The following is a 16,881-nucleotide window of genomic DNA, read 5'->3' as shown; positions in this document are numbered from 1 at the left end:
ATTCAATAATAAAGAGGCAACTCAATTTACTAGTGAGCAAAAGACAAATAGTTCACAAAGGAAGAGATCTGAAAAGTCAATAAGCACGTGAAAATAATGCTCAATATCATCAGTCATCAGAGAAATGCAAATTAAAACCACAATGAGGTACCACAACACAGCCACTTGCATGGTACAATGAAGAAGACTGATGACTCCGAATGTTGGTCAGGGTTTCTCATTAAGTTAAACATGTATCTATCCTCTGTCCTTGCAATTCCATTTCTAGGTGTTGACCGAAGGGATATGAGTAAGTATACAGCAAAAACTGTAGACAAATATTAACAGCCAAAACCTGGAAAACAACTCAAATGTCCATTATCAAGAGAATGGATCAGTAAACCTTAGGGCGTTTATACAATGCCTACGACTCAGCAATGAAAAGGAAGAAATGACGGATGGGGTCAACAACATAGATGGAGCTTGAAAATATTTTGCTGAGTGAAAGAAGCCACACCCAAAGTGTACCTACTATACTCTTCCATTTATATGAACCTCTGGAACAGACACAAATACACTCTATAGTGATAGAAATCAGACCAGTGGATTCCTGCCCGGAGGGACAGTTGAGGGGGTTCATGTCAAAGGGGGCACAAGGGAACTTTCTAGTGATGGAACAATTCCACAGCCTGAGGGAGGTAGAGGGTATGTGTGCGTGCACAGGTTAAAACTCATCAAGCTAACAAAGTAGTTAATGTCTGTGCATTTTACTGTTCCACTTGGCGGAGGTCAGGGAAATGGCCATTCTCCTTGATGTGGCTAGGTCAGCATGGAGAAACCCTGTGGGCTCCTAAGTGGAGGAAGCACTGAAACTTCTCAGAGTGGAATGCTTTTTGCTTTTTGATAGCTGTGTGGATGCAAGGGCAAGCGCCATGCGAGCACATGGGCAGCTCAGTGCCAACATGTAAAGCCTATGTTCTCCTGTGTCTAGAACCATCTATCTCCCCGGAAGCCTAAACTCTCTTACACACCCGGTTGTTGTGTAGGTAAATCAAAGGAAGTGCATCACGAGCCTGTGTAAAGAAAGTCAATTCATACACTGGAAAGTCTTACTAAAAGAAGTAGTGGAAGGGTCTAAAACTCCCATACATTTACAAGAATGTTGACAGCATTGAAACAAACCCTTTCCATAATGGGCCCCAAACTCTCTTAAAAAGCCCGCATTTGGGGTGATCATTACACTTGTTTTCTTCCCATTTCTTGTTCAGAATGATTTTCCTAAGGGAAGGGACCATCTACTCTACCACTTGTTTCCCCTTATCTTATATGAAAAGGGTCCTTTACTTTCTAATTCCTTTTATAGAGCCGATTTTAATTAATGGTGATAACCGCCATCCTCCTCTCTAGCACAAAGACCTGGCTGGAGAAAAGCCACAGCTAGTAACTAATGGGCACACATTGTTACGGGTCAGAGTTAACATTGCCGGGAACAAACTGAGCTGTGAGCTTACAATAAAGTCCCACTTATTCTTTTCACCCTATTTCAGCAGCATCTCAAAGCAATTTATTTCATTGGTACGTGGTATGATTGGTGGATTCTTTAATATTTCTTTGTAAGCTTGTAAAGACTTTCTTTATTGTTGCTCAGTGGTTAGAATGGCATTTCATCCAGAACCTAGCACTTGATACAATATTATCCATTATCCATATATGTGTGTATATATATATATACACACACACACATACTATATATATATGTGTGTTTATATACATATATATGTGTTTGGAATGTAATTTGAGTATATATATATATATATATTCCAAACTGCTTTTCAAGCCCATGACAGCATGTATCTGTAAATTGCTCTTACAATGAGGTGACACATGTTCAGCTGAGAGCAAATTCTCCCTCCTCTGAGTCCTGTAGCATGTGGTGTCCTTCCTGGCCTGGGGTTAGAGCTGGTAAGCTTTCAGAAGTACAAGGCTGCATCGCCCAAACCTGTTGTAGTTAGGCAGTCAGCAATCCCTCCATCGCTCAAAGTGCCTGTTTCCTAACTTGTAACTCTCACCTTTCTCCTGAGTAAGACGATCGGTCAGTTAGGTGGGGACCCCGTGGAAGAGGAGATCTACTCCTATGGGAGTCTACCCTGTGGCCTATCCTGTGGCTACCTTTGACTGAGCTCTACTGTAGGGTCTCTTGAATCTTCTGTTGCTGCAACCTCTTTCTCTGTCCCTGTTTCTTAACAGAATGTCACTCGGTGTAGGCACAATGTAGACACTCAGTTTGTGTTTGATGAATAAACTGAATGCCTGCTTGTTTTGACAGTTTCCCTTCTTCCACGGGACTTACAGAGCTCTCTCTCAGGAGGCACTGAGTTCCATACAATGCTCTATTCTTTTTGCTGGGCCTCTTCCAGTCACCCAAACACTCAGCTTATATTCCAGTCTTTAGTATTGAGGCTTTACAAATTTGTTCTTTACCCATTGGCTGCTATAATTATATATCATCTTTACAAATGTACCCTGAGGCATATTCTAAAATCTTTTCTCCGGGAAGCCAACATTTATTGATCCAGGCAGTGTGCCCTACGTACATCATGTAGGTGTTCAACACTCATTATGTAATTGAATCCAAACTAAATTATCCCCATTTTATAGGTTAGGAAACTGCGGACCGAGAAGCTTAAGGAATGGATCCAAACATTCGGGACAGACAGCATGCTACCAATGCTCTATTCCACTACTTCTTATACCACAGGTTTCTCTGACAAGAGTTATTTGAGGATGGTGGGAAGCTTGTTAAATATTACAAACACAGTGCTAATGGAATTGAGTGATTCCACTCTGTTCTCTGGGCTCCACAGGGGAGCTGTGTTAGGGTGGGCAGGTCTGGGTGCCCTGACATCTTGTGAGGACAGTATGACCCATCACTCCCTAGGCCTCCTCACTACCCTCAAAGTCACATTCTGTTCATCACTTTCCTTTAGAACCACTCATAAGCATTTCTTCTTTAAGTGTTTGCAACCCGTGTTTGGTTTCCAGATTAAGCAGCAGGCTACACATTTCCTACGGACTCCATTAGAGCCTGCTGTGTGATGCTCTTACCTGCTTGCTGAGAACTATCCCCAGATTTCTGTGATCTCTTGAGTTTTGTTCTTTGGCTTAAGGCAGAGATGCAGGACCATCCCAATAATGCCACTGGAGAGAGATATTTTTAAATAGTTGCCTGTACCAACTCTGAGGAAGCCACAGGATTCATTCTGATAAGCCAAGTTCTTTGAGAACAGAAACTGTGTCATATTTATCCATGTATTGCTGGCACCTGGCGCAGTTCCTGGCACAGAGTAATCAAGAAGTGTTGGCTTCCTAAGGTAATTAGATGTCATTGTTTGGTGCATTAGAAAGCAGTGTCAAACTCTAGTACCCGAGTGAGAGGAACATCTGTTTCTGGAAAGCTGAATTTACTCCCTAGTTACCACTTCCGTTTATTTAAGATAGAGCTGAGATAACATAATTGGCATTAAAAAGGCCATTTTCCCCTACTGCTATTTCACTTTCTTATAGATTTCAAAGATGTGAGCTGATGTTTTTCTGGGTGCTTCTATGTTTTCATTTCATACAAGAGAGTTCCATTTGGGAAGCTATAGAAATGTAAAACTATAAAAATTCATGTGAATTCTGGAAACCTAAACCTGGACAGAGCTAGAGACCTAGAGTATGCAGCTATAGAAGGAAGTTAAATAAACAATTCTGCTTAGAAGGGTAGGACTGTTATGAAATACTTGGTGAACAGACACGTCTTTCTGCCTGAGCTCACCCAGGAACTGGTTCATGAACAGTGCTTCTCCAGGCCAGAGCCTCCCAGATTTCTCTTTCCCCAACTCTCCACTAGCAATGTGAACACAATAGGTGCTTGACAAGTGTTGACTGAAAGGATTTATGAGGGGATTAATGAAGAAATCAATTTTTTTTAAGAGACAGAGAGCAGGGGGAGGGGCAGAGGCAGAGAGAATTTTAAGCAGAGCCTGATGCAGGGCTCGATCTCAGGACACAGATCATGACCCGAGCTGAAATCAGGAGTTGGACGCTTGACTGACTGAGCCACCCAGGTGCCCCCAAATGACGTTTCTCTTAATTTAAAAAATGATCAGGATCAAGAAGCCTGGGGATATAAGAGATCTATTTCTTGGACGTATATTTTTCTTAGGTGTTAGAGGGTGAAGAGGATTGTGGGTGTATTTGGGTCAAGGTTTCTGCCCTGTGAAGGCCATGCAGGAACACCCCTCAGAGGTGAGTGTTCTATGCTTACCCCAGCTCTGCCATCTGTTTGTCTATGTGCACCCTCACCCCACGTGCCTAAGGAATATGGTGTGTGCTAAGGGATAATGGATCCCATTTGACTGCTTATAAAATACTCAATTTCACTTATTAAGACCAATGGTCAGAAGGTCAGTCTGAACTCATGGCAAAGCTTAAGCAGAGAACACCAAAAACAAACAGAAAACAAGTAGCAGCTGTGGCATCCATGGCTATTGATGCTGCTGGCCCATCTGAGCTTGGGCAGAGGCTGCCTCCTGCTTAGAACTGCATGGAATAGGAAAGAACGCTGAGGCTGGAACATAAGCGAGGCTCCCTGAGGGCTAACACAGGGGTGGCTAAGCGTCTTAGATCATCACACTCTCAGACAAAGTAGAAATGGTTTCTGCGAATACTTTGAAAGCAAAATTTAGGGAATTTCAGGAGGAATGTGGTCCAAAGTTAGGATTCTTGCTTTTTCTGTCTGAGTTATGGGTTTTCTTTCTACACCCCCATCCCCAATCATCTATCATGGATTTACCTGTCACCATCCATCTGTCTACCATCTATGTTTGTATCTATGCATGGGTGTATCTGTCATCTATCTACCTACCCATCTATCTATCTACTCAATGAAGTAGGATGAAATCATTTACAAAATTATGCATATAATAAGATTATATTAGGAACCAGGCCAATCCTGACTTTCTTACTCTTGTTTCAAACACTCACATTTGTTTAGCTTCTATTGCTTAAGACACTTTCTTACAGTATATAGTGCTCATCTGAACAAACCCCCTTCAAGTCTTATTTGCCCAAATACATTAATTTTTTTTACATTGTATTAGGTCTTCTTCATTAAGACTGTATGTTTATGAGGACAATGATTTCTTTGTGTTCCTTGCTGTTTCTCTGGACCTAGCATAATGCCTTTATTGTTAGGTGCTCATAAAGATTTATTAAATGTAAGATTACAGGAACAAAAGAATGAAATGAATAAATGAATTTAGTAAATGTATTTGAATCCAGCAAAATACCTACTACACTATTACCTATTAGTGTGGGTCTTGGAATAGGACAGATACGAGTTATGTGCATCCTACTTTTTATTAGCTGTGGGAATGTGGACGGATGACATCTTCTCAAAGCTGGTGTCTTCATCTGTGAAACATTTTAAATAAAAATGCATTTTGATCATCAAAGCTGGTTCCTTGGCCTCTGATTATCTTCCTTTATTGCCTGCTAATTCTATTCCCTTTTAGCATTATGAATATGCAAATTTGGCATAGTCCCAGGGAAGTTTCATTATAAGTTCAAATTTTATGTTTAAGAAAGTATTTTGATTAGGAAGCTACCCCTCAGTAATCATTACACTTAGTTTTTTTGGGAATTCTCTGATCTTAGACAAAGGATTTAACATTTTAAGAAAAAGATGTGGATCTTTTTTTTTTTTAAAGATTTATTTATTTATTTGAGAGAGCGAGAATGAGAGAGAGTACATGAGAGGGGGGAGGATCAGAGGGAGAAGCAGGCTCCTCACTGAGCAGGGAGCCCGATGCGGGACTCGATTCCGGGACTCCAGGATCATGACCTGAGCCGAAGGCAGTTGCTTAACCAACTGAGCCACCCAGGCACCCAAAAGATGTGGATCTTAATCTGAGCAAGATATGATCCCAGTACACTTAATTCCCAAGACTAATGCATTAGGTCTGTGGAATTTAAATCAAAGTAGTTTGTACATGTGTCCTGGGGCCTCTTGTGGGGCTTGGTTCTGGGGAGGGGAGTAGTCCCTCCTCAGAGGTGAGGAGTCGTGACAGGGACATCCAGCCTGGACCTCATATTTGCCAAGATCCACCACTTTACAGTTCGAGATATTGTCTTATATACAATCATCATAATCATGTGTTAAAAGTGCTGATTTGTTAAATATAATATTGAAAGTAATATTCCACAAATTTTCTTTTTTTTTGCCATTCATGTTTAAAAAAATATTAAATCCTCAAGAAATAGAAATGACTTGCTTTCCCTCAACTTTTGAAAGCTCTGTTCGTCTGTGAGGCCAACTTTGTGTTTCTGTGACAGATATTTCCATAAGAAGCTATGCTTTTGCATAGGCCATACAACTGCTTGGATTTATCTCAGAAAAGTGAGGCAGAGATCTCTTTGCCACATTGCTTTTTAATCACCCAGTCACTAGATGATATCCAGTAGTAGGATTAGTGATAATTACTCTGGATCGAAAACTAAGTGCTCTTGACATGTTGCAAGCTATACCTCGTCCCTCTGTGCCAGAGACAGGACTTCCTTGGCATTATCTACCAACCGCAGAAACCTAAGCTCTTAAGAAATCTCATGGGAAATGTTTGCTTCTGGCAGTGGTGATCTAGGTAATTTGGACAGAACTGATATATTTCAGGAAGATATTTTTAAATACGTAGACTTGTCCACTTTTCCATGTGTCACTTTTGCTTTATATATTTTCATGTCAAATTAGTAGCTATATATGTATTAAGAATCTTTATTTCTTCCTATTAAAGAAAACCTTCTGCCATTGTGAAATGACCCTCTAGCTGCAGCAATGCTTTTTGCTTTAAAGTAATTTGTTATTTGTTATCTTTCTATACAGCTTTTCTAGATCTACTGGGTTTTTCTTGAGTTGAACTAAAATATTTTATGATATTCAATAAGGTTCATAGAAAGCCAGATTACCCTTATTTTATCCTAATACATTTAATATTGATGCTCTGTGAAGTGAACAACTGTGATATTTTCTGCTCTGTATCCCTATTTATATGGCTGTTATAAGAGCTTCTTTGTTCTCACATGACCTCACCCCTGTGACTGAGCATCTGACCCAAACTGAGCCAGTATCATTTTTTTTTGCAGATTTTGACTAGAACTGAGAGCGTCAGTCCTTATTTTGTGCTAGAAGTTATAAAGAATACTTAGGAGATTTTGGTACCCATGTTTTCCCGTTATGTACAAGAGAGCCATCTTTAGTGAGAGAGAAGAAAACTTAGCTGAGAGATGAGGGGTACAAAAAGGGGTAGGTGGGGTGCATTTGGGTTGCTAGCTTCAATTGTCCCTGAAACCACCTGGGTATCTGCTATTTCAAAGGTCTTCTCTTGTCTCAATCTTTCCTGGATTCTGAGACAATAACCCCAATCTTTTTTTTTTTTTTTTTTAAGATTTTTTCTTTATTTGCGAGAGAGAGAATGAGAGACAGAGAGCATGAGAGGGAGGAGGGTCAGAGGGAGAAGCAGATTCCCTGCCGAGCAGGGAGCCCGATGTGGGACTCGATCCCGGGACTCCAGGATCATGACCTGAGCCAAAGGCAGTCGCTTAACCAACTCAGCCACGCAGGTGCCCAACCCCAATCTCTTGCTCAAGCTAGTTGAAGTTGGATTTCTATCATTTACAACTAAAAGAGTTTTTATAAATGTGTTCGGCAATGAACCATCCATTTTGGCTATAGGAAGATACTAAGCCATGGTTTTTAGAAAATGAATTTCAACTAGAGTCTCAGTGGTGCCAGCTACAGTTCTGCTCTGTAATTTTAAGACACAAGATGGTAGGCAGGGCCATCTAGGAATTAGCAAAGTCAGTGTAACTTCTTCTAAGCAACATTGTCTGGAAAAGTGTTTTATCCCATAGGGTGTACACACAAAGCCTTACCTTTGGCTTTTGACGAAAGCCACTATGTGCAGAACCTGAAATCAGTGAGCACCAGTTGTGAAACATCACTCTACAGGCATGATGCCAACCTCTTTAGGCAAACAGAACAGTTAAGAGTATGAAAACCAAAAAGAACGTGCATGATTGGGGGTGAGGAAATGAGTCTGAAGTAGGTTCACTCTGAGGCTTTATATAACTGTAGCAATATTTGTAGAGTATTTATCAAATCCTATTTTTTCCTCTTTAGAGAACAGAAATTACCTTCAGTCGTTGAAATCGGCTTTGCTCTTTGAAGGCTTGATTTGTTACCCCGTTTCTCTTTCTGGATTCACAGAGAGCTGCCCGGTTCCTACAGTCTGCCAACAGCTTGGTTCCAAACCCTGTGGCAGCAGAAAAATAACACAGCCAATAAATCAGAAGGATTCCAAACAGACTCTAGGTCCAATATGTGTTTGTGTCTATTTAACTGTAAGAATATTATGCTTTTCTTCTTGTCAGGAGTAAGACAGGGCTGTTTTAAGGAGGGGTAAAATCATAGGAAACGAAGCTAAGACGTAAGTCAGTCATGAATTACTCTTCTCACTTCTGCCTCTGCGTCTGGCCTGTCAAAGCAGCAGAAATTAGGAATTCAGATTATATAATATAATTGGGCTTCAGAGGAATATTTACTCAATAATGTCTTATGAAACTTAGTTTGCAAACTTCAACTCACGTTGAGTACGACTCTAAATCACATGATTAAACTGACACTGAAAACTGACCCAAGTGCCACAAACAATAAGTAAAAATAAGAATGAAGTAGATCCTTATTTAGCTACCATAATTAGAAAACGAAGTATTTTGCATAAACACATTTTCTAAATAACCAAATATTTTTTAAATTACTGAAACTTAAAATTTTTAGGATTTCTAAAGAACTATTTCTAAGTCATATATTTCCTTGTCTTACTATATAGAATAGGAAATAAAATAAAACTTGTTTATTCAGTAAATATTTATTAAGAACCTACTATGTGCCAGGCACCGTGAGAGGTCCCCAAACTATGAAGAGCAAGACACATATGATCCCAAACCCCATGAAGACACATCTTAGCCATTTTCTAAGGACTCATGAGTTATTATGAATATGCATTACAGACATGAGGTTTCCAAGCGCTTCTGACTTACTCAGGGCTCAACATCTTGTTAGTTTTGTTGTGGTCAAATCCAACAACTTTTTATTTTTTTTGCTTCATGACTTCTAATTTTGGAGTCTTATTTAATAAGACTTTCTACAGTACTGGGTCACAAAAGAGTTTTCCTATATTTTCCTCTTTTGCTTATCATTTGATTCAGAGTCTAGCTCTGTGTATTGTACGAAAGGATACGGCTTTGTCTTCATATCATCACATCTTTTTTTTTCCTATAGAGGTCCTATTTATTCTTTGTTAGGTAAAATCCTAAATATCGTATAGGTTTTTGTTGCACTCGTAAGAGGTATAATATTTCCTAATTGACTACTATTGGTATAGAGGAATTCTACTGAATTTTGTAAGTTGATCTATCCGGTGATAAAGCTAACCTCTTACATCACTTCTTTTTGTTTACCTGTTGATTCTGTTGGCTTTTCTGGTTAGATGATTATATTTTCTGCATATGATGAAAGTTTTAAGTAATTTTTTTTTATAATCTTTATATCTTAGCTTTTTTTTTTTGCTGTCTTATAGGTAACTGACTAACCAGGACTTTGTAAAACATAACGGTAAGCATCTTTGGTTTGTTTCCAGTCTTAACGGAAAGTTTTAAAACTTTTCTGCTAAGAATGATGTTTGCTTTAGGTTTTTGGTACTTGATCTTTATTAAGTTAAGGAAATTTCCTTTTGTTATTCCCAGTTTTTTTGAGAAATGTTTTAAAATTACATATAGTTATTCAATTTTATCAAATTATTTTTTCTGTATCAGTTGAGATACTCCTATGATTTATGTCCTTCAGTTTATTCATATGGTGAATTACACTGACATATTTCTGATGTTGAACCAACCTTGGGTTTCTGGAATAAAATCCACTTAAACATAGTGTAGTATTTTTAATACACTTTTGGGTTTGCTTAGCAAATATTTTTATTTAGGATCTTTTACTAGTGTTTCTGCGTAGCCCTGTAATTTTCCTTCAGTGACCTGTTCTTACCTACTTTGGGAATCAAGGTTAAACTAGTCTCATAAAATGAGTTGAACAGTGTTTCTTATTTTTTCTACATTCCATAATGACATATAAAATAAGGATATGTTCTTTGAATATGTGATAGCAACTTATCTCTAAAATTATCTTGAGGTTTGAGACTTTTGCTGTGTGGAAAACCTCACTACAATTTCACTTTTTAAATTGCTACTTGTTTATTTGGGCTTTCAATTTATTTTTGAACCAATTTTGACCATTTTATATTTTTCTTTTTGTTTATGTAGTTACTGTGTAACTGTTATTCCCTTAGTTTCTGTTGCAGCTGTTCTTGAGAGCTTGTTTGGAGGTTCCAGCGGGGGAGCGCGGCTACTTGTAGACCCTTGACTGAAGAATGGTCCTCCTCTGTCCGGGAAGGGCATCCTCTTGGAACTTCTGGTTCAGCAGGAGGGAGGGGACAGCCGCCTAGCCAGCCAGATCAGCATAATCAACCCTGGCTGTCGATCAGTGGGGTGACAGATGTTGCAGCCAGATCGCCCCCACATCCAGCTGTTCTTCTCTTTTCCATAATGTAATAATTTGTTTGGGTACTTATACAGGATATAATAAATAAATTTATGAATTAGAGAATACTATGTGACATATATACACAACACTATATGAGATACTGCATATAACATATACACAATATATGATATATATTACATACAAGGTAAAAATACACTGTATCACATGATTCTATATGCTTCTATATACACGTTCAATTACAATAACATAAGTACAATCTATAATAGAAAGATATATGTAATAATATACTACATCAAGTATAACTGAAAGTTAAAAGCTATTATATATATTATAGTTACTACTCCCTTTCATTCTGTAGTTATCTATCTCTGCCCTGAGCGCCGCCTCTCCCTCGCTGGGCTCCCCACCCGTGACAGTCGCACCCTCTCTACCAATGGTTTGTTTCTGTTACACATTTCTTCATAGAACCAGTTTCAGACAGTTAGTCTTCTCTATTTCTCTTTTGTTCTTTCACTGATTTCTCCCTCCTATCCTTACTGTTTCCTTTTTTGGTCCTTTGGGGGTGTGTGCTTGTTGCTCCTTTTTCCAGATTCTTGAGTTGAATGCTTAATATTTTTTTTCAGTCTTCCTTGTTTGCCAGCAAACGTATTCCAAATGAGAAATTTCCCACTAAGTACTTGTTTAACTGTGTTCCAAAAATTTTGGCATGTAGTATTTCCTTTATGAGTTATGAGTATTTTGTAATTTTCCTTATGGTATTCTTTTTAACCCAATGGTTATTTAATAGTATGTTACTTAGTTTCCAGGTATAGAAGATTAAAAAAAAAAGGTCTTTTGTCACTGGATTCTAATTTTATTGCATGATGAGCAGAGAATATAGTCTGTGTGATGCTGATTATTTGTAATTTAACACAGAGTTTTGTAAATATTCCATGTTTGCTCAAAAACAATGCATATTCTCTGTTGGGTATAAAATTCTATATGTCTGTTGGTTTGATCTTATCAATCATGTTATTCAAGTCTATAATCTTTTGCTTGTTTGGTTTTTTGTTTTTGCTTGATTGAAAAGTTTCTGAAAGGGTTGTGTTAAAATCTTCAATTAGTTGATTTGTACTCTGCAGGACAATACTTATATATTTATAGGATATATTCTTAGGCACACATATGCTCATTATCCTTATACATTTGATTTATCATTCTTTTTACTAATATATAACATCTCACATAACTCAACTAGGGAAATACCAGGGAAGTGAGAAAATTCTAGATGGTACAAATATGAGGGGATTTAGTAATCAATCATTTGTAAATGAGAAGGTGGCTTCCATGGATAACTCTCCCATTTTTAGCCTGGAAATCTGGGTGGATGACAATATTAATTACTATAAGATATACTGGAGGGCAAGAAGGGGCAGAAAAGATTAAATGAGCAAACATTTATTCTTTCATTTATTTCTTCATTAAGTAAATATTTACAGAGTGCTTATTATATGTCAGGTAGTGTACCAGGCATATTTTCCCAGAAAGTTTTCAGGTTAAGTTTAAGATAAATTAGTCCCATAACCCCATCAAAGTTTTGCTCACAAAGCACCAAAGTATAAAGACAAATCATAATGTAGCTATTCATATGCAAGCAATTGAATGTGGTGGGCTTTCTATAGTGCATAGTGGAAGTTCAGCTTAATAAAATCTCCAGTCATCCTTAGGGAATTCCCAGGCTATAAGTAGGCTTAAGATAATTAGCATGATTTACAAACTACAACTTGATTCCAAACTAAAAAATATTCAGCTTATTCTTGTAAATGTAATGATCCGATCTCTTAGCACCCAACTGGACCTACAGTATATCTTTTTGAAGGTTTCAAACTTCAACAATCACATGAATCACCTGGAGGCTTGATAAAAACGCAGATTCCTAGACTCCAACTCCAGAGATTCAAGAGGTCTGCAGGGAACCCAAGGATCTACATTTAACAACCCCCTCTGCTTATTATGATACTAAAACTATATTTTGAAAAATGCTTCTGTATACTCTACTAGTTCAAATTATAGGATTTTAATAAACAAAGAAACAAAATCAAAAACTTGCTGCCTCCCAGGTTGGGAATGGACAATTGGTATACCTGTAGACTTATTTGGATGTGATCTTGTTTTTCAGGGATTGCAAATTTACTTCTTAAATACATTTAGAATGTTAAAAAATGTATTAATGCAATCCAAGGGAAATAATCTTCATAGAAGGTACGAAAAACATAATTTTCTTACATTTCTAGCTATACAGTCTCCAAACTAGCCTTGATTTCATGCCCACATAAAGGCTTTATTTATTTATATTTATTTATTTAGGCTTAATTTTTTAATATTTATTTAATTTTTTATTTAAGTTCAATTTAGTTAACATATAGCATATAATTCATTTCAGGAGTAGAATTTAGTGATTCATCAGTTGCATATAACACTCAGTGCTCATTACATTAGGTGCCCTCCTTGATGTCCTTCACACAGTTACCCCATCCCCCCACCCACCTCCCCTCCAGCAACCCTCATTTTGTTCTCTATAGTTAAGAGTCTCTTATGGTTTGCATCCCTCTCTATCTTATTTTATTTTTCCTTCCCTTCTCCCATGTTCATCTGTTTTTGAAATCCACATATGAGTGAAATCATATGGTTTTGGTCTTTCTCTGACTGACTTACTTCGCTTAGCATACTACCCTCTAGTTCCATCCATGTCATTGCAAAAGGCAAGATTTCATTCTTTTTGAAGGCTGAGTAATATTCCATCGTGTGTGTGTGTGTGTGTGTGTGTGTGTGTGTATACACACCACATCTTCTTTATCTATTCATCTGTTGATGGACATCTGGGCTCTCTCCACATTTTGGCTATTGTTGGTAATGCTGCTATAACATTGGGGTGCATGTGCCGTTCGAATCACCATTTTTGTATCCTTTGGATAAATAAGGCTTTATTTTTTTACTGCTAGGGATTCCTCTTTTAATAACATCAGGCTCAGTGACTTCGCAGAATCTTCTTACCGGTCCCTTCCATTGTGGAAGGGGGCTGTCTTGTTTCTTGTTAGTTTCTTGGTTTAGGAAAAAGAGAGTAGTAAGCAATTTTTCTAGTTTTCTCTGTTGGCTGAGAAGATAAAAATTTACTCATTTTGACCCTGCTTAAATATTATTTTCTCCTCTAGAAACATGCAGCAAGGCACAGTATCCTGTGATTTCTGGAAGCATCTTGGGAACATTCTGGGGAAAAAAAAATCCCATGATCACCCCTTATCTATAAGGATGTTTTTTTTCCTCCCCCCCACTTAGGAAAACTCTCTAATTTGCTTCCTGCTGACAACTGAAGCAGGTTTGGGAAGCTATTCAACTTTAATAATAAGAGACTCTATGTAGATTATGATCTGCTTAAATTCAGAACTGCTTTAGGATTAAGATGCAGAAGTAAAATTGAAAATAAGGCTAAAATTGAATCAAGTTTAATATCCATGGCATTAAAGGGATAAAGACAATCATTATCTATTAGCAGATATGGACCTTTGGACCAGGATAATGAGATTGCCCCCAAACTGAACATTCCGTAGATAGGGTAGCGAATAAGCATATATGATAAGCCATTCTGTTTAGGCCATCCAGTTAGAAAATTATAACAATTTATGGGGAAGAAATGTATAAGTGACTTTTCATAAAATATTCTGAGCTGACAACTAGATTAAATGGAAAAACATGTAGGAGATTGGAAGAGGGCCATCGCGAATGGAAAAGTACACACTGAACAGAAATGAGCGCCATCAAACACAGGGCTGTGGGGGGACCTGGATTTAATCCAACAACAAATGAAGAGACCCTGCAGCAGAATGAAAGTGAAGGCACACACGAGGCTGGGAGACAAGAGGAGGACACAGAAGTGCCCGTGATTTGAAAACCTAGGAACACATAAGTATTTCCCATAATGAAAAGCAACTGTTACGTTTTACTGACTGCATCTGGTGATTAGCGCCTACAGTATCTTATCTGCTGATCTAATAATGTCTTATCAAAATATTAATGATCTCACTAAGTAGGAATTGTTAATATTATGCCCAGGTGGGCAGCTAGTGATACTTCCAGTCTTCTAAATATTTATTAACCACTTGGTTGATTAGTTGTTCTGGAATTTTGACAGGGACTGGTATTGGCTCCACTGGCTTCTATTTCTATCCCTTTCTTTCCTTCTCTTTGAAAACCAGAGTCCCATTTTCCAGTCTTAAGTTCTGTTTATTCGAAGATACACGTTGAAGACTGAAGCCACAGTGAGATCATCGCGAACACACACCGGACTGGCTACACTGAGAAAGCCTGACTGTGTTCAGTGTCCTTGAGGATGTAGAGTAACTGATGCTCATAACACCTGCCAGCGGAAATTGAAAAAGGACGAAAATCACTTTGAAAAACAGTTTGGCACTTTCTTAAAAAATTAAGCATATACTAACCAAATGACGCAGCCATTCTACTCCTAGGTGTTTACCTAACATAGCTGAAAACATGTTCAGACAAAACTTGTGTGCAAATGGCCACAGCTGCTTTATTTATGGCGGCCGGATACTGCAGGCAATTCTGCTGGCCATCAATACGTAAATGGCTACATAGATTATGGTAGATCCATGCAGTGGAATTCTACTTAGCAATAAAAAGAAAAGAACTATTTGTACACAAGACGACGTGAATGAATCTCAAAATTGCTATCATTTAGCAATTCTTTCATTAAGAACCAGGAAAAAAAAGAGTCCATATTACTCCATATATTTAAAACTAGAAAATATAAACAAATCTATTGTGACAGAAAACAGTTCAATGGTTTCTGGTGATGGGGGGGGACAGGCAGGGGAAGATGGAATTACAGAGGGCACCAGGAAACTTGGGGTGATAAATTCTCAATTATGATATAGTCATATGTCACCAGTAATCAAGTTGCATACTTTAAATATGTGCAGTTTATCATATGTCAATTATGTTTCAGTAAAGCTGAATGAAAAGTAAAATAAAGGGCTTGCTCTTCACTGTTAGTGTCAGGAAAAGACAGAATGCATTTCAGAAGACAAGTATGGGAGGTCCCAAAACTTGTGCAGAAAGAACCCTAAGGGTTTCATAGTCTCTGCTCAAACTGGTTTCACCTATATTTTTAGGTAACAAATACATACTTTGTAGCTGGCAAACAAGTTAAGTTGTATGATAACCATAAAGGCTTTGGTATGGTGACAGCCACACACACAAAAAATGATCAAGTACATAAATGTCCCATTAAATGCGGTAAAAACAGCACCGACTCAAGAGAAGGATGACCTGACTTCTGGTTGGAGTTTCCTCTGACACATCAGAGACAAGCTGCTGGTGTGGGACTGGGTGAGCCTCTGTTTTCTGCTCTGAAATATGATTATGTATACTGTGAGTAGAAATAGAATTATGGGAAAAACCCCCATGTTGTGAAGCTTCTTTGCTCTAATTTTTAGCATAGATTTCCTTTGCTTGAACCCAAACTATACTCCCTCTGGGCAGCCCTTAAGCCTGTGGTCCTTTTTTTAAATGCAGGTTCTGAGGCCACAGGATATCGAGAAAGTCTGAGGCAAGGCCCAGAAAAGTACAACTTATCAGTAGGTGGTCTGAACACCATGTTTGATTCTCTAGTCTGATAACAAAAAAAGGATATCTCGTCTGTACCATTTCTCCAAATTACATACTATTAAATCGACTAAACAGCCCCTCAACAGGATACCAGCTTTTTAAATCACAGGGTCTTTCAACATCTTCTCTCTTCATGAGGAACACATTTTAAACCGTTTGTGTTGCTCCATCTACCAGAAAAGTCCGTCAAAAATAGAAACTTTTCACAGCATTTCTTGCTCTATCACCAGCCTTTGAGTTTATAGATTACTGAGATAATTGCAGTATCAGAGGAGGGGCCCCCTGCTCTGCATCTGCTATAAATTACTCTGCAGGCATAATAACCTGGATAAGCTGGTGCACAAGCAATTCAGTTTCAAATGTGGGTTGGTTAAGGCACGGAGTACCCTAAGTACAGATTCCAGAACCCGTTAGAAATAACCACTACAAGATGTTCTGGAATTGAGCTATAATGTTAGCCTAAGAGATATTGGCAGGCATTCTTTTATTTGATAAAACAAGGCAGGGGAATTTATTGTACTATTTAGTACAGAAAACAAAGCAAAAACTTGTACAGTGAAAACAAAGAAGCTCTTTTGCTTTTA

General features: G+C 38.1%; 1 protein-coding gene across 1 annotated transcript in view; it reads right to left on the bottom strand.

Moving 5' to 3' along the window:
• The window catches only part of CUNH11orf53 (chromosome unknown C11orf53 homolog), a 494,983-nt gene that overhangs the window by 91,635 nt on the left and 386,467 nt on the right, over positions 1 to 16,881 (bottom strand). Inside the window, exon 9 of the mRNA XM_035008894.1 lies at positions 8,212 to 8,330. The gene's annotated coding sequence lies outside the window, so the exon portion shown is untranslated. The remainder of the gene's footprint in view (positions 1 to 8,211; positions 8,331 to 16,881) is intronic.

Source organism: Mirounga leonina, unplaced genomic scaffold (assembly GCF_011800145.1).
Source record: "Mirounga leonina isolate KUSES-001 unplaced genomic scaffold, KU_Mleo_1.0 Mir_153, whole genome shotgun sequence".
NCBI lineage: Eukaryota > Metazoa > Chordata > Mammalia > Carnivora > Phocidae > Mirounga > Mirounga leonina.
Note: the sequence above shows the minus strand (reverse complement) of the source record. Positions and strands in the feature narration are given on the sequence as shown.